The sequence below is a fragment of the Lemur catta genome, chromosome 8 (genome assembly GCF_020740605.2).
Source record: "Lemur catta isolate mLemCat1 chromosome 8, mLemCat1.pri, whole genome shotgun sequence".
Taxonomy (NCBI): domain Eukaryota; kingdom Metazoa; phylum Chordata; class Mammalia; order Primates; family Lemuridae; genus Lemur; species Lemur catta.
The window spans coordinates 50,181,601-50,192,087 of record NC_059135.1 but is presented as its reverse complement, the minus strand read 5'-3'; positions in this window follow the sequence as shown (position 1 = coordinate 50,192,087).

The following is a 10,487-nucleotide window of genomic DNA, read 5'->3' as shown; positions in this document are numbered from 1 at the left end:
TTTACTTTCAGTTAGTGCATGAATGCCTTCCCATGATGCTCTGATGCTTTTGTTTGTCCTCCTATAAAAATTATTTATGACCCAAGTGTGATCTTTTAAATCAGAATACTTATTCCTGAAATCAAAGCTCTAGCATGCTAATGCAAGTAGAAACCTTGATAATTTTTCAAAGCCATGTTGAATATTCAAAAGCTGGAACTGAAGGAAAGGAGTTAACATTAATTAATATTTGAAGCAGTAAAATAAAAGCAACAGTGAAGCTAATTTTGCAGGACAATTAATCATGAGTCTTGCTAATTACACATGGGATTTTGCAAATGATTTTTTTCTCAGGTAGCAAAGTAAAAATGATAATCCGCTACCCATCAAAATCATTGGCTTCTCACCAATGTCCCCAGCAAGAGCAATTAGTGGAAACAGCAGAGCCCTAGTAATTGCATGTCAAGAGAGGAGAATGTTAGAATTTTAATTGCTCTAAATAAAGACCACTTGCTCATATGTACACCTGATTGTCCAAAACAGCTCTGCAAGCCAGAGCAAGTATGCCACCACTTCCAGGTGCCCGCATAAAAATAACTCTGTGAGAGCAGTATTCTCCCAGCAACCCATGCAGTTTCTGGAAGAAAATATCAATATGCATTCACATTCTGAACTGCAGTGTCATCACTTGAATATAAGAACTGCAAAAAAAAAAAAAAAAAATCACCCACTTGGGAAAATGTGCATATTCTTTATATTTGCCAAATATTTATTGCTGACTTTTTTTTTAAGAACTTTAACTATCTCCAAGGTGCCAAGGGCTTCAAATTTACTGAATTTTAGGATCCCCAATAAAATGTTTTTAACAAGACATCTCAAGAGGGCATAAAATAAAAAATTACCATATTCATGAGTATAAGCCACTAAGATTGCAATGCTATAAACTGGATGTTTATAATTTGCTTGTGGCTTTCTTAATTAAAAACTGGTAATTAGAAACTCAAGTACTATTTTTACACTTCATCTTCTACACTTTACATGCTACTGTTACTTTTCAGTTTAATATATGTACACATGGATGCACACAATTGCAAATGATCAATAATATTTAACTGTGTGTCTAAAACCTAAATGATGATGGATACATTTAAATATTGCTTTCCAGGAGATTATTATTCCAATGACCATGTCCTGGCTTAAACATTTAGTTTAAACAAGACAGCTACCATTTTTTGCTCTCCCCAACATGCATCATTTACTCTCATTTTTAAACCGAATTGCTGAATTGCCTTCCAAGTACTCCTAGTGTCTATTGTCTTCCAGACTAGCCTTGCATCTTAAGTGCACAATATTGAGGTGCTAAACCACCACGCATTTCCTGCCATTAACTTTGTGGGCCGGGCGTTAGGCACAGAGCAGTAACCTTAACTTACCACTATATCTTTGCACATCCAAAATAGTGTGCAGGGTTTACTACACCAGAACTACTTAAAATCAACAAGCAGGGCTTAAGGAAGGCTGCTTCCTTTGCTGAATTACCAGGAGATCACAGGTGTGTTTCTGACTCCCGGAGGTGATTCAGGTAATAACACCAGGATAATGATTTAAATGGTTAGAAGCTTTTCCACAGAAGGCAGTCCTTAAAGTCCTATCATTTTGCAGATATTGCTCACAAATGGCAACTTATTTACCTGGCCTCCTTAAGTGATTGCTTCTGATTTTTATTATATTTTTAAGTAGAAACCTTTGAAGACAGGTGTTTTTCTGTGGAGGCACAACCATTATGCCATCCTTAAGTTAGAATTCCTTTTATAGGTTATTTTATACACATAGCTCATGAGAACTTAATCTAACCCCATCACCGCTTTTTTTTCAAACACTGATTTGGGGCCAAAAAAAGGATGTGAGTCAGAAAAATCATTATTTATTTAGGAGCATTTTATCAAGACACAGAGAACATGCTGTTTATTTTTGTAGGAAGATTTTCAAGCGGATTTAGAATAAAATGACAAACAAAACAAAAAAAAAAGAAAAGAAAAAAAAGAAAGAAAGCCATAAGCAGAACAAAGCCTATTGGGTAGGATAGTGACTATGTCTCCTGAGACACTAAGGAATCTGATGTGAATTTTAAGATGATTAATTAGAAAAAGCATATTTTTTAAGGATCAAGATTACAAGGACATACTATTATTCTAAATTTCTAAAGAGCAAAAGGAGTAAAATACAGAATTCTCAAAGTTTCTTCTTTGGACTATAGAAATTCTTTGAGCAGCGTCTAGAATGCTCATATATATATTTTGTTTCCCAGGTTATCTGGCATTAATGTCAGGAGATTGCAAAAGTGTTATTTATATTGCTACTCATTACTGGGCAGGAGAAGGACAAAGAAGCTTTTTGATCCAAATGTATCATTTCCCAACATTAAGTGTTTATAAAAAGGTGTTGTAATAATAAGGGGTTAGGTGTGCCAATAGTTTCCACATCAAGGCCCAAACCACTCCAGAGCGAACTTGGCATAAGTATCCTTAGATTATAGCTACCCATTAAGGGAACAGAGTAGAGCGTGACTTGACCTTTGTCCCACAAAGCCCCCAGGACCTTTTGTGGTTTTTCTTGACTATAGCATCTGCAGACATGTTGGTAATTTTTAACACCATGGCAGACTTCCATTGTAATAAAGCAGATCTGTTATATTGGCCCTTTGATGGAGTTTATGGTACCACATCAATTAAATGAGGCAGAGAGAGACAGTGAGCAGACTTCCTATCACCCATCATTTGGGAAGAGATTTGCAGTGAGAGAATAAATTTTGTGCATACATATCAGTTTAACATTAAAGAAAAGATATAAGCACAAGTAACAAAGAAAGGAAGAGGAGAACAAAAAGAAAATGATGAAGCCGGATGACCCACGTACGCTTTTGAGTTTCAGTTGCCTCCTTTAGTTTTGGACCAGAGCAGGGTTTCCTAATTTGGATTCTCTGGATCCCCTGTAGGATCCATAAATGGGCTTGATGAGACCAATGAGTCCCCTGTAATCATGGGTCAAATGTTGTGTGTTTGTATGTAAATATAATTTTGGGGGTTCAGCTTTACAGCTTTTATGAGATTCTCAAAGAAGATCATAATCTAGATAAAGATAATAACTACTGGGAAAAAGTGGTTGCTCAGGCCTTTTCTAATTCTAACTTTTTATAATATGAGACCATTTGATGATCCTATTTCTAAATAGAGTCTATTCCAACTGGCTCTTATGTCCAAAGAATTCCAGAGTTCAAAATCTTGTTTTAGTTGTAATGTTTACTATAATGGCCTTCTGTGGTTTGCATACATCTAGAAATTAGAGATCCTTCAGCAAATACTTCACAAAGATTTCACTTTAGTCTTTGTTGTCCAGACTTCCTTTGATGCAGCATTTAACTGAGCTGTATTAATAGGCATAAAGAAAGAAAAAGGAGCTGAACATTTTCCTCCATAGCCAGACAGAGACACTTGAAAATCGCAATGGCCTGAGCAGTGATAGGTCTTTTATGAGTCGGTAACATCTACAGAGTTGGTGAGTTTGGTTGAAGTTAGCTACTACTGTTATTATAACAACATTGCAAATTTTGTCTACTTGGTTGTTGAAAATGCACTATTATTGTGGGCTCCACACTGGACAGTCTTGCTAGGTTGTATGTTCTTAAGATTTCTTCAGCCTGTCTGTCAGACTTTTAAGAGGCTGTTGAAATCAAACATGACCTATGTCCATTAAAAAATAAAGGAAAAGGGAATTCAGGAAGCTGAAAAGAAATGAGCAAATTTATGAATGGACGGGCAGCGTGGAATCAGCTGGAACTAACCCTTCAAACACATCTACTAGAATGAAGTGAAAGTACATGCCACAGATGATTCAAAACCATTAGAAGGTTCCATTAGAGGATGTTTGCTCTGATATGACCATAGTGGAATTTTAAGGGGCAATCAAGGCAGCTAGAGAAAAGCAGATAATAAAATAAACCACATGTATTCTTAAGTGGGACACCCTAATTTCTAAAATGCAAACATGGAGGTGTCTGTTTTCTGAATTGTAAATTGAAGGGTTGATCTAAAAGACTCTCTTTAGAATTACCATCCTGGGAGTAAATCACTAAAGATGGTAAAGAAAATATAGCTCTTAGAAAAATATGAAAACAGTTTTTAGTGAAGACTGTACAACGAGATACACTAAGATGTGGTAGCCGTGGTAACAGAGTGGTCTTCTCTTGTTCTGTACCCTCACAACTCCCAGCTAGTCGGGACTGGGCATGGTCAGCATTGGCTCTGGTGTTGAGTAAGAACACGTGGGTACTGCAGGGAAGAATTGCCATTCAGTATAGGTTTAGTGACCTCAGACTGTTGGGTCTAATGCACCCAACAAGGAAGTACATACAAGATGGCATTTTCTTTTGCAAAACTTTGTGTTCTGACCCAAAGAAAAGGCTTATCAAACAGATAAGCCCTAAGAGAAGTTTCCAGCGGGGAGAGAAGTACACTTGGCCCTTGAACAACAGAGGTTTGAACAGCATGGGTCCACTTACACATGGATTTTTTTTTCAGTAAAAGTTATACTGTGTGTGTGCCTGCCTCTCCTGCCTCCCCTTCCACCTCCTCCACTTCTGCCTCTGCCACGCCTCAGACAGCAAGACTGACCTCTCCTCCTCCTCCGCAGTCTACTTAACATAAAGATGATGAGGATGGAGACCTTTCTCATGATCCACTTCCACTTAATGAATAGTAAATATATTTTCTCATCCTTAAAATTTTCTTTAATAACATTTTCTTTTCTCTAGCTTACTTTATTGTACAAATACAATCTATAATACATATAACATACAAAATAACTGTTAAGCAAATGTTTGTGTTATCACTAAGGCTTCCAGTCTATGGTAGGCTATTATATGTTAGTTTTGGGGAGTCAAAAGTTATACACAGATTTTTGACTGTATAGGGGTCAGTGCCCCTAACTCCCATATTGTTCAAGGGTCAACCATTCGCTGTATGTGTTAAGACAAAAGTAACTTTTCTATAATTATGCCTGAGGCTGGGGAGTGGGATGTGGGTGAGCTGCCCCAGGGAGCAGGGTTACGTCCCTGTGAAATGAAAACACACTGTGTTAACAACTCCAAAGAGTGACAAAGGGGAGAAAGAAGAGGGAAATTTTGAAGTTAGAGCTATTTGGAGAAAGGAAGGAGAACCCTGATGATTCAGCATTCTTTGTCTCTTTGTTTCCAAATGGTATCATCTTCAGAAATTCAAGGGACCCTTTCTTAATGCAGTAAAGGAGGTTGACCTGAGCCACATCATCTTTCCAGCCATTATTCACTCCCCCGCCTTCTGTCCCCTGAACAAAATATACACATCTTTTCCTGTCCAATGTCAACTCGTCCTTCTTGGGAGCTCTCAGGAACAGCTGTTCCATGTCTCCACCCATATTTCTGTTCCTCTTCTCTTTGACCTTTTAAACAAGCTGTTGACCCGTTTTCAAATGGGAAGCACTTGGAAGGCACCGGGGAAGGGAGAGAAGCAGAAGAGTTCAGGTCACCAAGAAGAAATGGCCAAATAACGGTGTCCACAGAGACCCTCCACCAACACCCATAAAGCCCACAACTTCCAAAAGAGCTTAACCACCATCACAGTTTGAAGGATGGGATCTAATACTCTCTCCTTCCCCCTCACAAACTGTAAAACTGCTTGAGATTCCTTAACATGCTATGTGCAATTCTTCGCTAGAATACAGAGCAAAACTAGTGTTATTCTCTGATTCAAAAGATACATTTTTCTTTTCTCTTTTTGACTTTCTAAATATTGGATTAAATTTTTGTATTTCCCCACTTTATTCTGTCAGAGATTATTTGGCCAGTAAAGTCTTTATGAAACATTTAAGATAGTGCAGAACTTTGTATGGCAGTTTGCAATAAATTTTACATCCCATGAGGTATATATGCAATTCATCAAAACAACAAAATTTTTTATCAGAGACTTAAAAGGATCTCAAAGCATTTTGTAATTACCACATATTGGGAAGCAGAGTAAAAATATATCTTAACAGCTAACACCAAAATTCCTCTTGGTGAGTAAATTACCTTTGCTTAGGAAATACCTTGATAATTTTTGAGGGGGGGAGATAGTGAAACCCTAAGGACAGGACCCAGGGTTAGCGGGAGGTAAGGTAGCCAAAGACAGCTAAACTGCTCTCAGAGGGAAGGAGACAGAACGGAGGAAAGAGACAAAAGCAGGACAGAAAAGCAGGAAGATGGTATGAGGGGGCACTTGGAGATGAAGCAACCGGTGAAAAACTCCCCTGCAGGGTGTGGTGTCGCAGGATGAAGGCACTCCTAAAATGATGAATAAATTCAACTTGAGGTTATTCACTTTGCTGTGATGTAAATCCCTCCTGTGCCCCCAGCAGTCTCCAGTAAAGTGTATTGAACACATGTCCTGGGTTTCTTTCTCTTGGAGAAGTCAAGAAAGGTCTTGACATGATGCAGACCAGAAACTGCATTAAACACACTGTGTGTGGATTCAGGAGAGGACAGCCAGAGGTGGCCATGACAATGTTAATCCTCTCCCCTGCCCTCATTTCCCTCTCAAAAACTACAGAACTCGGGACAGGCTTTGGGATTAGGAGTTCAAGTCAGTCCTGAGGAATAGGAAGACTCCAGCTAACATGTTAGATGAGCTTTCCTAAGTGACTTTCCTTTATGTACAGGACACCCTCGAGAGAGCACATGATCATTGATTTTTCAAGTTATCCTTAAGTGTTGTATCTTGCCTACTTGCTGCATATGTTTGTGAGGGTTTATGAATCAATACAAGGATTTGGAATGCAAACTTAGAGAACACGTGAAGTTAACTCTCCAGGTTGGGTTCAGTACATAGCGATAGAGCCAGTTAGTCAATAAACATTTATGATCAATGTCCCTCTCCAGGAGCCCACCAAGTCACCTCATTAGAACAAATGATTCTCCTAGTACCCCTGACTACAAGTGTTTTAGGAGCTCTATGTCAGAATCCAGGGGCAGAGACCAATATATATATTTCTTATTATTTCACAGAAGGCTTCAGAGAGTTGGATCCTGAGAGATGAACTGGAATTAACAAGCAAAGGAGGGTAAAAAGGGTTGTATAAAGGGGATTGATGTTATTCAATATGGTGGAGACATAGATGGCACAATGGAGAGATGGTGCTAGAGAAGTAGACAGAAATCAGATCACAAAGCGCTATATGCCCCTTGGGAAGGAGTTTATCCAACAAGCAGGAGCATGACAAGGTCTGATTGATAAATCTCTGGCAGCACTGTGGAGGATGGGTGTGGAAAGAAATAGGTCTGGGCTTGGAGACTGGTTTGGAGACACATTTCTGTAACATTCCAGGTAAGAGGAAGTGAGTAGCTGGACCTGGACAGAAGTTAGGGAGAAGATAAATCCATGGTACATCTGAAATCAATTGTACGCTAAGTGCTGAACAAAACCCTGAGAAGTGCAGCTCCTTTTACCAGGACTTCTGATCTAAATACACTAAGTAGTTGTTATATGGACAGTTCCCACTTTTCAATGGCTCCCATCTCCTTGTCGAACTCATTCAATCTTTATAATAAACACATGTATTCATTAATGTCTATCCACTCATTTGAAGATATCTAAGGCAGCATTAAGTATTTAGTAGTTAAGAATGTGAACACTAGAATCAGACAAACCACACTCTGGATACTTTTTAAAAAATGTTTATTTCTTAAATTATCATGCAGTAAAATTGACCTTTTTGGTGTATCATTCTATGGATTTTAATACATGTGTAGATTAATGTAGCCAGCACTGCAATCAGGATACGGAACAGTTCCATTATCCTAAAAACTTCCTCACGCTATCCTGTACCTACCCTTAACCCTTGGCAACTGTTGATTTTTTTCTCTCCGTCACCATATTTTTTTTTTTTGAGAATGTTATATAAATGGAATCACACAGTACATAGCTTTTGGAGACTGGCTTCTTTCATTCAGCATACTGCCTTTGAGATTCATTCATACTGTTGTACATGTCAATAATCCATTCCTTGATAGTGCTGAGTATTATTACATTATATGGTTGTGCCACAACTTACCCATTTCCCATTTGAGGGCTACTTCAGTTGTTTCCAGTTTGGGATATTATGAATGGAGCTGGGTTTTGTGTGAACTTAAGATTCCATTTCTTTAGAGTAAATAGCCAAGAGTGGAATGGCTGGGTTACATAGTAAATGTATGTTTAACTTTGTAAGAAACTTCCAAACTATTCTCCAGGGTGCATTTTGAATTCTCATCAGTACTGTATGACAGTTACTCTACATCTTTGCCAATACTCATTATTGTCAGAATTTGTTTTAATTTTAGCCATCCTAATAGACATATTTACTCAATACCAGGTCACAAAGACTTTCTCCTATGTTTTTTTCTGAAAGTTTTATAATTTTATATTTTACATTTAGATATATGACTCATTTGTGTTCATTTTTTGTATAAGGTTTAAGTTTAAGTTCTTTTGGAAGTCCAATTGTTTCATCATCATTGTTGGAAAGACTATCATTTTTCTATTCAATTGTTTTTTAATTTGTCAAAAATCAATTGTTCATATTGGAATGCATCTATTTCTGCATTCTCTTTTCTGTTCCATTAATCTATGTGTCTATCCTTTCATCAATACCACACTGTCTTAATTACTATAGCTTTATAGTAAGTCTTAAAATTCAGTTGTGGGATTCCTCCAATTGTATTATTTGTTTTTGTCCCCCTCAATCAAGTTAATCAACCTACCTATAACCTCATGCATTTACTTTTTTTTTTTTTTTTGGTGAGCACACTTAAGATCTACTCTCTTAACAAATTTCAAGTACAGTATGCAATACATTATTATTAACTATAGTTACCAAGTTGTACATTAGATCCCCAGAACTTATTCATCTAATAACTGAAAGTTTGTATCCTTTGCCCTGCATCTACATCCTCCACCCACCTCCAGCCCTTAGCAACCACCGTTCTGCTCTCCATCTCTACGAATTTGACTTTTTCAGATTATACACATATAAATGAAATTATATATTAATAGTATCTGTCCTTCTGTGTCTGGCTTATTTCACTTAGCATAATGTCCTCCAGGTTTCTCCATGTTCCCACATATGACAGGATTTCCTCCTATTTTAAGGCTGAAAAATATTTCATTATATTTTAGATATAAAACAATTTTTTATCCATTCATCCATCAGTGGACACTTAGGTTGTTTCCATATCTTGGCTATTGTGAATAATGCTGCAGTGAACATGGGAGTGCAGATATCTCTTCAACATACTGATTCTATTTCCTTTAGATATAACCAGAAGTGGGATTGCATATGGTAGTTCTGTTTTTAATTTTTTGAGGAACTTCCATAATGGCTGTCCAATTTGCATTTTTCACCAACACTTTTCTCACATCCTCACTAACTCTTATTACCTTTTGTTTTTTGGGTAATAGACATTTTAACAAGTACGAGGTGGTATCTCATTGTAGTTTTAATTTGTGTTTCCCTGATAATTAATAATGTTTAGCATTTTTTCATATACCTGTTGGCTGTTTGCATACATTCCTTTGAGAAATATCTAGTCGGTTCCTTTGTCCATTTTTTAAAGTTTTATTTTGTTTTTAATTGACACATAGTAATTTTACGTATTTACGGGATACAGTTGATGTTTTGAAACACGTATACATTGTATAATTATCAAATCAGGGTAATTAGCATATTCATCACCTCAAAAACTTGTCATTTCTTTGTGGTATGTATGGTTGCCAGTACTTTCTCTCATTCTGTAGGTTGTCTCTTCATGCTGTTGATTGCTTCCTTTGCTGTGCAGAAGCTTTTGAGGTTGAAATAATCCCACTTGTCTACTTTTGCTTTTGTTGCCTGTGCGCTTGGGTTACAGCCAAAAAATCATTGCCTAGACTGATGTCAAGAATGTTTTTCTCTCTGTTTTCTTTTAAGTATTTTTTTAGTTTCAGGTCTTATGGTTAAGTCTTTAATCCATTTTGAGTTGATTTTTATACACGATGCAAGATAGGGGTCCAATTTTTTTCTCCTGTATGTGGATATCAGTTTTCCCAGCATCATTTATTGAAGAGACTGTTTTTTCCCCATTGTGTGTTCTTGGCACCTGGCTTTCATGGTTTCTGATGAGAAATGCACAGTCATTCTAATTGTTGTTCCCCCAAGTAATGCATTATTTTTCTCTGGCTGCTTTCAAATGTTTTTTCTTTGTTTTTAGTTTTTCAGCTGTTTGATTATGATGTTTCTGGGCATTTATTTCTTTGGGTTTACCTTTTTATGGGATTTTCTGGGTTTATTGAATCTGTGCCTTTTTGTCTTTTGTCAAATTTAGAAAGTTTTCAGCCATTATTTCTTCAAATAATTTTTCGACAATATGCTTTTTCCTCTTCTCCATCTGAGACTCTGCTAACACAAATGTTAAACCTTTTGTTATG